The sequence below is a fragment of the Octopus sinensis genome, linkage group LG16 (assembly GCF_006345805.1).
Source record: "Octopus sinensis linkage group LG16, ASM634580v1, whole genome shotgun sequence".
NCBI classification, from domain to species: Eukaryota; Metazoa; Mollusca; class Cephalopoda; order Octopoda; family Octopodidae; genus Octopus; species Octopus sinensis.
In genome coordinates, this window is record NC_043012.1 from 28,933,277 (window position 1) to 28,948,276 (window position 15,000).

Here is a 15,000-nt window from a genome sequence, read left to right on the forward strand (position 1 = left end):
TGTACACAAATATCTCATCGATAATCACATATTACTGACTGTCAGGTGCTTGAAATAAAGGCCCTCGCAAACAATAGATTTGATATCATGTTAAATAGAGTCAGTTGGTTGAATAAATCGGCAGGTGGTTGGGGATGTATGTAGTAAGGAGGGGAATGAAAGGCGTAAGTGGTCAGTTTTATGCTTGTATTGTATTAAATAAAATACAAGTCTCAATGCAAATTTACTGTGTAGTCAACTGCTGTTCAAACTTGATATCCCAGAAGTTTGTACAATTATCTCTAAGTATTCACAGCAACCCTGGTCACAGTGGTCAAAACAACAATAGCAGTTCATTCGACCAACGCACTAATCTTGTTTTGCTTTCGTTTTCATTTTAATCTCCGCCTCCTGGACTTTTGTATCATCGAATCCTAACATTGTTCTCTCTTGCTTTATTTTTATCCCTTCGAAATTGATTAATATAAAGTAGCGGTGATGTATTCCTGGATGATTCGACCACTAAACTCTTCCGGTAGCTGGGGCTTCTACCAGAAATCATCGCCCGCGTCTCCGACTACTACTACTACTACTACTACTACTACTACTACTACTACTACTACTACTACTACTACTACTACTACTACTACTACTACTACTACTATAATTCTTGTTGCTGTTGTCTCCAATATAATATGCTGATTTTTACATAAATGCAACAAATCATTGTCTACTGTAACCCAAAAGTATTCTATTCATATACCAATAAACATAAGACAGCAGTCTCATCCGTTGTTCCACTGATTGATGGTAACATCATTCTGTCCAATGATGCTAAAAAAAATGGCAGAAGTACTGTTTTGTCTTTAGTAATCCCACCGAAATTGACTCAAGAGATCTGAACGAACTCAATCCTCAACATAATTTTTTACCATTTCAGACATCATGGCAGTAATCAATGAAATCAAGTATTATTCTGCAGAATGCCCTGTTAGACTCCCCACGTGTATTTTGAAGGAATGCAGACACCATCTTGCATCCCCTCTAACTAGCCTCTAGAGAAATTCTTTGGTCTAAGGCTATGTAACGAAACAGTTCTTATCCCAATCTGTCATCCCAGTTTTCAAAAAGGGAACCATATCTTTTGCAGTTAACAATCGCCTAATTTCACTCACCTCCCATCCAGTCAAAGTTTTTGTAAGGGTGGTGGGATTAAGGATAACTGGCTTCCCGGAAAGTCACCATCTTCTAAATTCCAGCAATATGGCTTTCGCTGCGGCAGGGACTGCCTAGCACAGCATTTACATCACAAGTACAACCTATCGGTCTCACTCTTAGGGTGGAAGGCTCTGTGTACTGTCTGCAGAAATACTCCATCCTCAGTTGCTCTTTCATTTCCTTCTCCATTATCTCGTTGAACACCAAGCTATTTGTATTCTTCCGTTTCAATTTGTTTAATCAGATCTCTGTTCGGAAATTCTATCCCTGCTAGGGACTATACCTTGCCCATTTCTGCGTAGATTATTCCACACTCTTGAGTCCAAATTCCATTCTAATACTAGTACTAAAACAGTGAACCGTGTTCACCAAGTAACTCACTTGTGTCTCATCTTTGCCATACAGTTTCAAATCACCCATGAAGAGGAGGTGGTTGATTGTTTGCGATTTTCCCTTTAGTTGGTACTCTAGGTTCATTTTTCTTAAGTACCAAAGTCAGGGTATCACGCAGGGAATCAAAAGCAACGGAGATAGTCTGTCACTCTGGAAAATCCATCTTCTGATACCCACGGTGCCCAAGCTTTTTCCTTAAGATGTCAGTTCAGTTTTCCATCTCACCATATCTTTCTTCAGGATGCAGAAGTATACATATATTCAGGGATGTATCAACATTTGAGGTATTTTTTTCTCAAGATATACACACTTCTCAGCAGGGCAATCTTTTGCAATTCGTGTGGGCTGGATACTTTGAAAGACTTTCTTTCAATAATGTTTTATGCTACTAAGAGTCGCAGTTATTATCACATCTCTTCTTGGTTTGTAAACAGCTCTGCAATTTTGAAAGCCTTGTCTCCACATTCTTGAGTTTAGTAACTTTGCTTGATTGCTTGATCGTGGTGTTTCTGTTTACTAAGCATAACATGAGAATCATGTGGTGAATCATCTTTTCGTATCTAGAGACTACGGCGTGCTGGTTTGCAGTTCGTCTTAACCCAACATATCTCCCAGTAGTTATTCAACTTTTTTGTGGATTTTAGTCACTTATCAATATTGTGTAGATATAATGCCACATGTTTATTTGGAAGTTAGCATACAGTCGGTTAAAAGAATAAAGGAAATATGTAAACGCAAATCAAGTTTTTATAAAGGATTATGAACTGTAAACAAGTGAAAGTATTAAAAACGAATTAAAGTAAAATATATTTAAAATATTACTCAAACTTCAAAACTAAAGAAAAAAGTTCCTTATTCAAAGTGGTCTCTAATGTAAAATGAAAGCTTACATACAAATTAATTGGTCAGTGAAGTTCGTGGTAAATAGATTGTAGTGTATGAATACAAAATCAGTCTCTTGTCCTGGTTGGAAAGGCGAAACATGCTGAATAGTTTGGATAAGCTTTAGACCATTCAAATGTAAATAAAATACTTATTTCTTTTAAAACAAAAGGCACATTTTATGCAGCGGGGATAATCTAAAAGAAAACCAACGAAGAATGTAATATAGAAACTGTTTATTTATAACACTCGACGAATTTGATTTTACCGGTCGCAGTGTTGGTGGTGGCTAGTAAGACGGATCGGTTCTGGTCAAATGATTAATCAAACGATAAGTATATTTTCGAAGTGTGTACTTATTTATAACACACAAAACTACAGTTTACAAACTCTAAGCTGTAAGGATAATCATTCTACTAATGAGCTGCTGCCAAAATTGTGTAATTTAACTTCTTAGAGATTGCAAAATGCAAACATGATTGCAAATAGAACAATTCAGATATGGTGTTAATATGGTGTTAATCACTTGGATTTCTGTATCAATATTTATCTAACGTTTCTTCATTAGAACTTATACAATTTAATTAATTTACACACAATATTAATTAAGTATAGTAGTAGAAAGACCGCTAGTTCCTTGATAATATTTTCACATTTGACTCCTATTTCTAATAATTTTTATATTTTACGTCTAATTATTTCTTTGCATAATAGTGCTCGCTTGCTTAGTAAATATTGCTTCGTTATTTTATCACAGTCATAATCTCTCTTTTTTTAAACATCACGGCAGTCCAGCAACAGAGGAAGAAGCAGTTTGTCAAGTTTTACCTTCCCCTCAAAGCAACATAAAGATTTCAGTTTAGCATCTCATCTATTTGCAGTGTATGTGTGTGTATGTGTGTTGTGTGTGTGTTGTGTTGTGTGTGTGTGTGTGTGTGTGTGTGTGTGTGTGTGAGTGAGAGAGAGAGAGAGAGAAAGCATTGCAAGAAATAAAAAAAAATGTATAAATAAAAGGACATGACTACAAATCTATCCGCCTCCGACTTTGTTGCCTCATAACATCCAGAAAAATGGATACTTTTTAACAACATTTTCTACAAATACCGCTTAGTTGTTGTGGCTTCAGAGTATTTAGCGTTTTATGGGAAATAATTTTTGCGAGGGGATGGAGAGAGGAGTTTCAGAAAATACACACGATCTGACTTTTTCCCTCATAACTTTCAGGAAGATGGGTATCTTTTAATGACAATTTATACAAATCCCTTTCAAATGGTATAGATTACGATAATGAATTTGTGGGGGAAAGGTTTTTCAATATTTCCCCCCATAAATACATTGATATGCTATAAAAATGAAAATTTGAGAGATTATGAATTCTTTGCAACCCCACTCCCTGCTCCCAGTTGATTCTCTTCAGAAATGAAAATATTGGAGAGCCTGAGAAGGTCATTGCTGGCATTTATTCAGAGTTATTTTAAAAGATTACGGAGATGTACTTGCATAGCAAGTGACTTGATCTGAGATCGTGTGCTGAAACGAAAACAACTGCAGCGTTGGTTTCACTTCAACATTACAACTTCATTTGGATCAAAATATTTTTGTCGCTTTGAAACCATGACCTGTTCACTGACAAAACTTCACAAAAGTGATGCAGCGTGAAGTTTTATCAGTGAATAGCACACACACACACACACATACATGAAATCACGCACGCACGGATACACACACACACACACACACACACACACACATTCATTGCCTTTCGTTTGTGCGTATGTATATCTATGTGTGCGCGCGAGTGTGTTTTAGTGTGTGTGTGTGTTTGGAAACTGTGAATAAAATGCAAGTTTCGAGACTTGTCGGTCACTTTTTGTTTTTTTCTCCACGTCTTCTAATAGCAATTACCCAACTTTCTATCCCGCGTTAAAAATTTATACGGTTATTTTAAAAAAAATAATTCAATAAAAATGTTTTTACATTACGTATATATTAATAGCGAATTAAGTGAGACTTTGCAAATGAAAATGAAATACCCTGCTGTGAATCAACGTATATTTAAATTTGTGATGAATTGGACGCAGTGAATATTTAAATTTACGAGAAATTGGAGTTAAAAGAACTCAGTAAACTTGAGAAATCGAAATAATAGGAAATCCAATAGTACTTTTAATAATTGTTTCGTACCCAATTAATAAGCAGCTTTCTCCACTCTACATATGTACACACAAAGGCGCATGACTTAGTGGTTAGGGCATTCGGTTCACGATCGTAAGTTCAATTCCCAGCGACACGCTGTGTCCTTGAGCAAGATACTTTATATGAGCAGTACTTATATTTCAAAGGGCTAGCCTTATCACATTCTGTGTCACGCTGAATCTCCCTGAGAACTACGATATGGGTACAAGTGTCTGTTGAGTGCTTAGGCACTTGCACGTTAATTTCACGAGCAAACTGTTCCATTGATCGTATCAGCTGGAACCCACGTCGTCGTAACCGAGACGGAGTGCTCTATATGTATATGTATATAATTTAAGAACACATACACACATATATTAGTTTCAGCAGCGGCCACGCTTTCTAAGGCTTTAGTCAATCAATAGCATAGTATATATTTTATCGATTATATTGTCGAATCACTTGGTTAAGGAAATTAAAGAGACAAAACAGTGGAAAATCACTTATATTTGAATCGTTGTAAACGCACCACGGACACAACACACATATATATACATACACACACACAACCCACATATATACACACAACACACATATATATGTTGCGTGTGTACAGACACACGACACACATACACAGTAAAAAAGACATTATTATATATCTTTTCCTTATTGAAGATGGTAGCTGTGATTTAACGGAGATATGTCTGCTACTACAAGCAGATCGAGAACCAGACGGAGACTCTCTCATTCACATTTGTGTGTGTTTGTGAGTGTGCGCACGCGTGTGTATGCACGCGCGCGTTTGTTTGTGTGTGTGGCGGGGAATATATAAAACATTTAATTTAGATAGAAAGTCCAATGAGAAAAGAATTCACAGCCTGTGAGATTCACGTATCGTGAATATAAGTAGGGGAATCAATACGAATAAAAGGCGACACAAGTGCGAGTAAAGAAACATTGCCTTAGTTTGTTTTGGTTAGAGTTTGAGAGAAACAATATATAGAAGGAACAAAAGAAAAATATATTGATGTTAGATATTTTTTTTTAAATAAAGAAAAAAAACAGTGAAGTTTAAACATAAAATATAGAATTACTTCAGCATTTAGACTGGCGTTTCTTGAATGTAACGGGATTGTAACATTAGCTGAGTAAAAGAAGGAAAAAGATCAAGTGTCATTTTGCTGTCGTCTCTGCTGCAAGGTATCGTTGACTTATAAGTAGAGAAGAACGACGAAGAAACTTAGTAGGCTACAAAATGCTTTTTTCACGTAGACCACACATTAAAACTTTTCTTAAGGCGGCTACGCTTTGCACGCATTCAATGAAGAGAAGAGAGCTACCACCAACAGCTTCAGTTGGCCGTTATGTTTATTCCGTCGGGTGAGAATTCTGTTGTAATGTTCCGCAAAGTTTCAATAAGACTGATTGACACTTGCGTTTATTTAATTCTGTAGATCTTTTTTATAAAACCACACTCCTTCATTTATAAACAACTACCTTCAAGTATATAGTTGTGAGCATGTGTATGTGTTTGAGTGCGTGCGTGTGTGTGTGTGAGTGTGTACATGTGTGTGAGTGTGTACATTTCTCCCGGTTGGTTTGGATGATGTGGCTGTAAAACCTGTTCTGTGTAAGTATTCGACTTGTTTGGGCACACTTACGTTAAAAAACAATTTTAGAATGGCTTTTTCTGTCAAAACACTAACCAAAAAAAAAAAAAAAAAATTCCAACCAAGATTCAACCAAATCAAAAAATAAATCCAAATCCTAAGCGACCACAGATGAACCATCCTACATCCATTGCGCGCGAACATGCACACATACACAAACACACACATTCACATACCCCCTTTTACATACACACACATATATTCACACAGAGTTGAAACGCTGTTTGATATATTTTTCAGCGTACAGTTTTTATCATCCCACTACCAAGTATGACATCACCCCTTCCTTCCCTATTCATCTATAACCCCTTCCTTTCTCATTCATAAACACAAGAGTATTATTATAGTAGATTATCTCGGTAATCATGTGAGCAATGAAAAATGCAAAGCCCAGCATCACCACCGAATTATTCTACACATCTGTGTAATTTTTAGCTCAATTCCACCCAGCCATTTGACCGTGAATGCCAAGACAAGAAAGATCGCCCATGTCAAATTCATATGTATAGATTTTACGCTTAAACTATGATCATCTTCGATTGATGTTGTTGTAGACAAACCATTTTTCATCACCAGTGATGATTCGTTTAAAAAAAAAGGTCGATTTCATTGCGTTTGAGATGCATATCGCAAATATTGATTCGTTGTGTTAAATGGATTTCTTTCAATTTATGTGGAACCCAAAGATCGAGCATCTTAACGGGTTGAAGAAATTTAAAGTGATTTTCAGTTGTTGAGTGTGATACATTTAACCTCTCTGCGATCTTTCACACAGTTACATGACAACCAGGTTCAATTATGGCCATGATTCGGTCATCATCAACTTCAGTATGTCGATCAGAACGTTGATCAACTTTGACTGAAAAATTTCCAGAACTAATTTTTAACCACTTTCTGACATGTGGGTTCTGTTAAGCAATTAACACCATAAACTTTACATATCTCTTTGTGAGCCTCGGCAGCTTTCTTGCCTTTACAAAAATATAAAAATCAAAATATGGTGAAAATGTTCGTTTTTGCACTCCATGTTAAAATTGACACTGAACTAACAGCTGTAAACAAAATTTCGCGCAATTTGCTTCTAAAGTAAGCTAAAAGTAGATTATCTCGGTAACCATGTGAGCAATGAAAAAATGCAAAGCCCAGCATCACCACCGAATTATTCTACACATCTGTGTAATTTTTAGCTCAATTCCAAATGCCGAAAGGAAAATATAACAATAATAAAAGTCATTTAAAAAAATCGTAATTCTATCTATTTGCGAAAAACGAAATTACCTTCTTGCCAACCCAATATTTAGAGAGATAAATATATATCCGTGTATATGTATGTATGTATGTATGTATGTATGCATGTATACATTCATGTGTGTATGTACATATGTATGTAGCTATGTATTTGTGTATGTGTGTGTATTTATATGTATATATATATTATATATATATATATATATATAAATATATATATATATATATATATATATATATATATATGTATATATATGTAATGAGAGATAGCCAGACTGACAGATACATAAATAGATAGATAGATAGATAGATAGAGAGAGAGAGAGAGAGAGAGAGAGAAGAAAAGTATATAAAGAGGAGGAACCACGTCCGGTTTCGGCCCCTACTCCTCTACCGTTTTGATGTGGCGCCCCCACCCCCCACTCGTTTCGGAGGTGTCTTCAGCTCTGGTGTTGAGATATGATATCAGGTTTGGGTGCAGGACGTGTCTTCAAATAGCAGTCGATCGAATTGACTCAAGAAAATATAAAATCAAATAATAATTATATCAACACGTGATACTTCTGAATCCCACATATACACACACACAAGTGCGTATAAGTAAACACAATAACACAAATGCGTGTGTGTGATTTAGAAGTATCACGTGTTGATATATTTTATAGCTTTCTAATTTTTATCTATTGTTATATTTGGAGATGGTCATATTCTGTGTGTGTAGACATGATGTATATATTTGAGTTTTGTCGTCTTAATCTAATAACTTAATTTCGAAAATTGATTATTAGTGGACCAATTCTGAATTACTTCATTTTTGTGCATATTCTTGTAGTTACTGTTAAATGTATCATTATATTAGTATTTAATATTAATTACATATCACAAATAAGATGTCTTCATTATACTAAATGGATGAATGTATAAATACACTTATTTAATTTATTAATTAATTGATGATAATTATAACAATAATTATATATATTTCTTTACTACCCACAAGGGGCTAAACATGGAGGGGACAAACAAGGACAGACACACGGATTAAGCTGATTACATCAACCCAGTGCGAAACTGGTACTTTATTTATCGACACCGAGAGGATGAAAGGCAAAGTCGACAATAATTATAATGATAAATAGTCTCATTTGACTTGCTAAATAAATTTAATAATCAAAATATTAATTATTATGGTATTGTGTAGTTTATAAATTGTATTCTTATTACAACAATGTTGTTTGTTACTTCTGAAAGTATTGATAGAGTTCATCAAGAACAATCCTTAATACTTGTTTGGTTTATATTAATGATTTCTATCCATTCCTTAAATTCTCCCTTCAATAATATACGAATAACAATCATTATTTAAGTAACTTCAAATCTGGTTACCCCTAAAAAATTAGTAAATTTGATTTCCATTACTATAGCCAAAATATATATCTATGAGGTACTTTGGTTATCGCCTTAAGTTTATATCAATGTTTATTACGGAATTCTCCCTACGATAAATTAAGTCAAAAAAAAAAACAGATTTTATTAGGTTTCTAGTCATATCTACGACGGAATTATCCCTCCGAGAAAACAATAATTATATAAGAATATTGTTAATTAATTTAAACAATAATTTTTCATATCAATTAATTTAAATAAATAGAAGAGTGTTTGTATTGAAGATGTAATTGTTTATATATTATTTTTGTTGCAGTTATACATAGAGGAAGACTTAGATACTTAATTATATGCATATATGTACACACCTATCTTATTGTTGTATGTTGTGGTAACGTGGGACTTTCTTGGACATGAACGGGTTTTGATTGATATGTATTTGAGATGTTATGAAGTGAATTTCGATGGTCGTTGATTGCACTTACTTGACTGTATCGTCCGTTAGAGTGTTTTTGTTATTTTTTAATTGTAATTGATGTAAGATTGAATTGTTAACGCTCACGCTCATCACACAGATATTTGAATTAATTTTTACAATCCAGCCGTCCTTTCACATGGAATTTCGTCTATCTTAAACCATGACCCCGAAGTGACATATATATAACGGAACTGTTATTGTGTATGTATATCAGAAAATGTATATAAGTCGAAACAATTTGTTGAACTTTTATAGTTTTTTAATAAATGTTTATGTTATATAATATTATGTTATATTATGTTCTCAGTTGTTGTTGTTGGCATCCTTTTTGTCTCGGGAGACAATGGAGTTGCACATAAAATAATCTAGTCCGGCTTTTACATTTCATGTCCTAATACATCTTCTGCTGTGGCTGTGTAGTCCTATCCTGGACAAACACTCCCTCTGGCAGCTGCTGCAAATATAGCGAAGACTGGCTGGTTGTAATGTCATAGTTTCTTCTTGAAGTCTTTTCTTGTTCCATTTCTCCTCTCTCTCTGTCACTCCTTTGTGTTCCCTCTTTTACGGTACGTCATCAATCTCCACGGTTGCTGGCAACTGCTTCGCAGTTGCTAATATTGATGTCGCAGGCCTTCATAAGAAGGGTCTTCGTAAGAACGGTCTTCCCACAGACCTAGTGCCCCTAGCAAGCTCTCCGTAGAATATGTTCACAGCATATCATGTAATATAATATAAATATAAATAAATTATTGGATTGTCAATAGTATCTTTCTATTTAATTTATATTTGTAATTGCATTACACACATATTTATATGGTAGTCAACTGACGTACCAGTGAATTGGATGTTTAGCACACCCCTCCGAAGGATCTTTTCCTCAGTTTGTTACTTTATATATATATATATATATTATAATATATATATATATATATATACATACATATACACATACATACATACATACTACATACATACATACATACATACATACATACATACATACATACATATATATATATATACATATATATATATATATATATATATATATTATATATATATATATATATATATATGTATATATATATATATATATGTATGTATGTATGTATGTATGTATGTATGTATGTATGTGTATATGTATGTATATATATATATTATATATATATATTATATATATATATATATATATATATATATTATATATATATATATATACTTTATTTAAAGCAGCAGAAAATTCAACAAAACCTGTTACAGGTTTTGTTGAATTTTCTGCTGCTTTAAATAAAGCATATTACTCTACCACTGGTATTTGAGTACTCTTTTTTCCACCTTGTTTCACATTTATGTGTTTACTCCGGTATTATATATATATATATAAATAATATAAATTAGAGAAAAAACACTATTATGCAATTCAAACAATGATAGACATAAACCAAATCATAAATAAAAAATAAAATATATTTTTATAAAACATGTAACTAGATCACAAAAAGTATAAAAATGAATAATAAATATATAATAAGTAATATATAATAAGTAATATTGCATAATAGTGGTTTTTCTCTAATTTATATATTATATATATATATATATATATATATATATATATATATATATATATATATATATATATATATATATATATATATACTAGCAGTATCGCCCGGCGTTGCTCGGGTTTGTAAGGGAAATAACTATATAAGCATTTTTAGAGAGTTACTTCCCTTATAGATGCCAATTCGGGCTTTCTTAGCCATTTCTGTTTTGGTGTCTTCAAGCCATGAAGTCGTTGTTCTAAAAGAACGCTGGTCTCCTTGACAACGCTTTACGACGTTGATTTCCTTACACTCCCTTCCCCACAGCTTCACGAGGGAGGGAAGAAGGGGGAAAAGCAAACAGGTGCATGGACGCCAACTCCGCCGCCATCGACACACGAAAAATTATGCATTAAAATGGAATAAAAAATTATGTTAAATTATTTTTAAAATCGTAGACTCATCGTTGACGCGCGCTAATACTCAGACGGGCTCGATATGAATCACAACTATAAGATACCCGAATTTGTTTTAAACTGCACCGCAAAATGTGGGAGTAGTTAGGAATCTAAATCGAAGGGGACAGACACTCACACAACTACAGTTTTATATATATATATAATATATATATATATATATATATATATATATATATATATATATATATATATATATATATATATATATGTATGTATATGTTTGTATATATGTGTGTGTGTGTGTTTGGGTTTGTTATAGTGTGTTTGTATCTGTGGATGTTTTGGGATGTGTGTGCCCTTCTCGATGACTGTGAATTCCCATAACCTAATAACAATTTCTGCAAATTTTCTTTTATGTTTTTCTTCCATCTTACTTCCCATAATTTCCCACCTCTCCTATTCTTTCCTTTCTTTTCATGCATTTTTATATTTACAATTTGCCCGTTCCTGTCTCCTCTCTCTTTTTTTACTTTGATTTATCCTTCCTCTCTTTCCCCTTCCCAATCTTTCTATACATCTCCTCCTTGTCTCACAATATTCTTGTTCGTTTCGATAACGTCATTTTAAATTCCTAGCGTCCCCTGTTCATATGTCAGTATTTTGTGAATGAATGAATAATAACGTATATGCGCTTAAGTAGGTGTGTGCATGTGTATACAATTATCTGTTTCGGTCTATCGATGTTTTGGGATGTGTATGCTCTTGTGTAGGTATATGATTGTTTGTTTATATGTATAAGTATGTGATCGTAAACGTATACTTTCGCATAAGAATGTTTCTATGTTGCTGCCGCGAAAATATGTGCGAGTATATGTATATATATACATATATATATATATATATATATATATAATATATATATATATATATATATACACATATGTCTGTGAGTATATTTCTGTCTATGTATTGAATATATATCTATGTGTGTTTGTGTGTATGTATATGTATATATTTATGTGTATGTTTATATATAGGAAAATCTTTCTATCTATCTATCTATCTATCTCTATCTATCTATCTATCTATCTATCTATCTATCTATCTATCTATATATATATCTATCTATCTATCTATCTATCTATGTATCTATCTATCTATCTATCTATCTATCTATCTACATGCATATATATATACATGTATATATATATATGTGTGTGTGTATATTTGTATATATGTACATGTATATATATATGTGTGTGTGTATATATATTTGTATATATGTATATATTTTTTGTGTATGTGTATGTATATTAATGCGTGTTTATGTATATGTGTTTGTATACGCTTGTATTTTTTATATTTACACGTCACATATTTGAATGTGTGTACGCATGCGCGCATATGAATATAAATACGTTAAATTTTATAGGATTTTCTATTGCTGTTAACCTGTCTGTTTTATGAGTTAGTTATTTGTACCCTTCATGATGAGACTGATGCACTGCTGACCATAATTTGTCCTGTCGGACATTTTAAAGTGCATCCGTCGAAACATATGTAGAAGAATTCAAGATATAAATGGTTTAACAACATCTCGAGAATTCGTCTCCTGTCTAATCTTGCCATTTTCTACTAAATACGACTTACTATCTCGGATTTCAACATTTAGTTATCTTGTAAATATTCCACTATAGTTTTCCTTCAAATTGTAAACTCTCTCTCTCTCTCTCTCTCTTTCTCTCTCTCTCTTTCTCTCTCTCTCTTTCTCTCTCTCTCTGTATATGTATATATACATATACATATATATATATATATATATATATATATATATATATATGTATGTATGTATCTGTGTGTGTATATATATATGTATACACAAATATATACATATACATATATATATATACACACATATGTATATACATATATATACTATCATATATATATTATACATGCACTGACGCTAACACGCATACATATGTGTATGTGCGTTTGCATGTGTGCATGATTGTTGTCGCTACATTGTTTAGACCCAGCACACATGATTGTACTCACTGAATTTTTTAGAAAAACTTGATGCCTAAAATTTACTTAATTCCTAACTTAAGATTACTATTATCTTCAACGAGGCCTATTATATTTTGCCTACTCTACTCATTCAGTATTAAATACATATATACATACATACTTATGCATATATACACATACATATATACATACATACGCATACACTTATACATACATATATACATACATACACATGTAAATGAGTGCGTGTGAGTGTGTGTGTGTGTGCGCGCGCATTAATACGTGTCTGCGTATATACAGCCTTGTGGTGGAAATTAAGGTGATTGAAACGAATGTGTGGGAGACCACTGAGTGGGCTGTTACATGATTTCGAGGCGCCAGTCTTATCAAATTGTATCCCACTAATTCTTTATGAAGATTACATTAAGGATACAAGTGTATGGAATACTCAACCACTTACATAATAATGAATTATTAGTGGGTTGATAGTTCCAGTGATCAGTCATCTAGAATACACATGCGTCTATACGGGATTTCAACATTATGTGTGTGTCTGTGTGTTTGTGTAAGTGGTTTTCTTTCTCTCTGTAATTTTAGAGTAAATTTTGAACGGCCACCGACTTGGTAGCAAAGTTGTGAAGTAAAGTATCTTGATTTAACCATCATCCTTTAAATCTTAAGAACTTCTTAGAGTCCCAGATATCGTGATCATTTGTAACTTATGAATTAGGGATTTGCACTCTTGCCCCCAAGATTGCGAGATCAGCCCATACTTTGCTCCAGACGGGTCGGTATGTATCCTGTTGCTCCAATACTGATAAGTATGAAGCTGAAAGTGTACCTTGGGTACTGGATTTGCAAACACCTTATCAATGATCGATAGATCTCCACTTCTCCTGTATTTTTCTGGTCAAATTCATGTCCAGACAGCAGCTGATTTCCACAATAGAACATATCTTTAGGTTGCGGTCCCACGCAACGATATATTCTTTAGACCTATCTGTCTCAGTTATGTATGTATGTATGTATGTATGTATGTATGTATGTATGTATGTATGTATGTATGTATGTATGTATGTATGTATGTATGTGTATGTATGTATTATGTATGTATGTATGTATGTATGTGTATGTATGTATGTATGTATGTATGTATGTATGTATGTATGTATGTATGTATGTATGTATGTATGTATGTATGTATGTATGCATGTATGTATGAATAAAGACAAACCTGAAATCTATACGACAACCTCATAACTCATACTGACAGGCAGCCATGTAAGCCAGTACATGTAGGGTGGGCTCATCATTGACAAAATCGGTATCATCAAAACGTTTCGCGAATCTTGTGGTTTCTGAACACTCATATAAGATGAAAATACTCGCCCAAAGATTAATCAACTTAAGGGAATCAACTATTCATTATCGTGAATATATAAATACGCATGTGCGTATATATCTGCATTTACACGTGTATGCACATCCGCCCAGGAGAAGGGCACTCTTACTTGGGACTTGCAGTTTTAATGTCCCTGGTGGTCTTGGTTGTTTTTGTTTGTTACAAGTTTAGACAC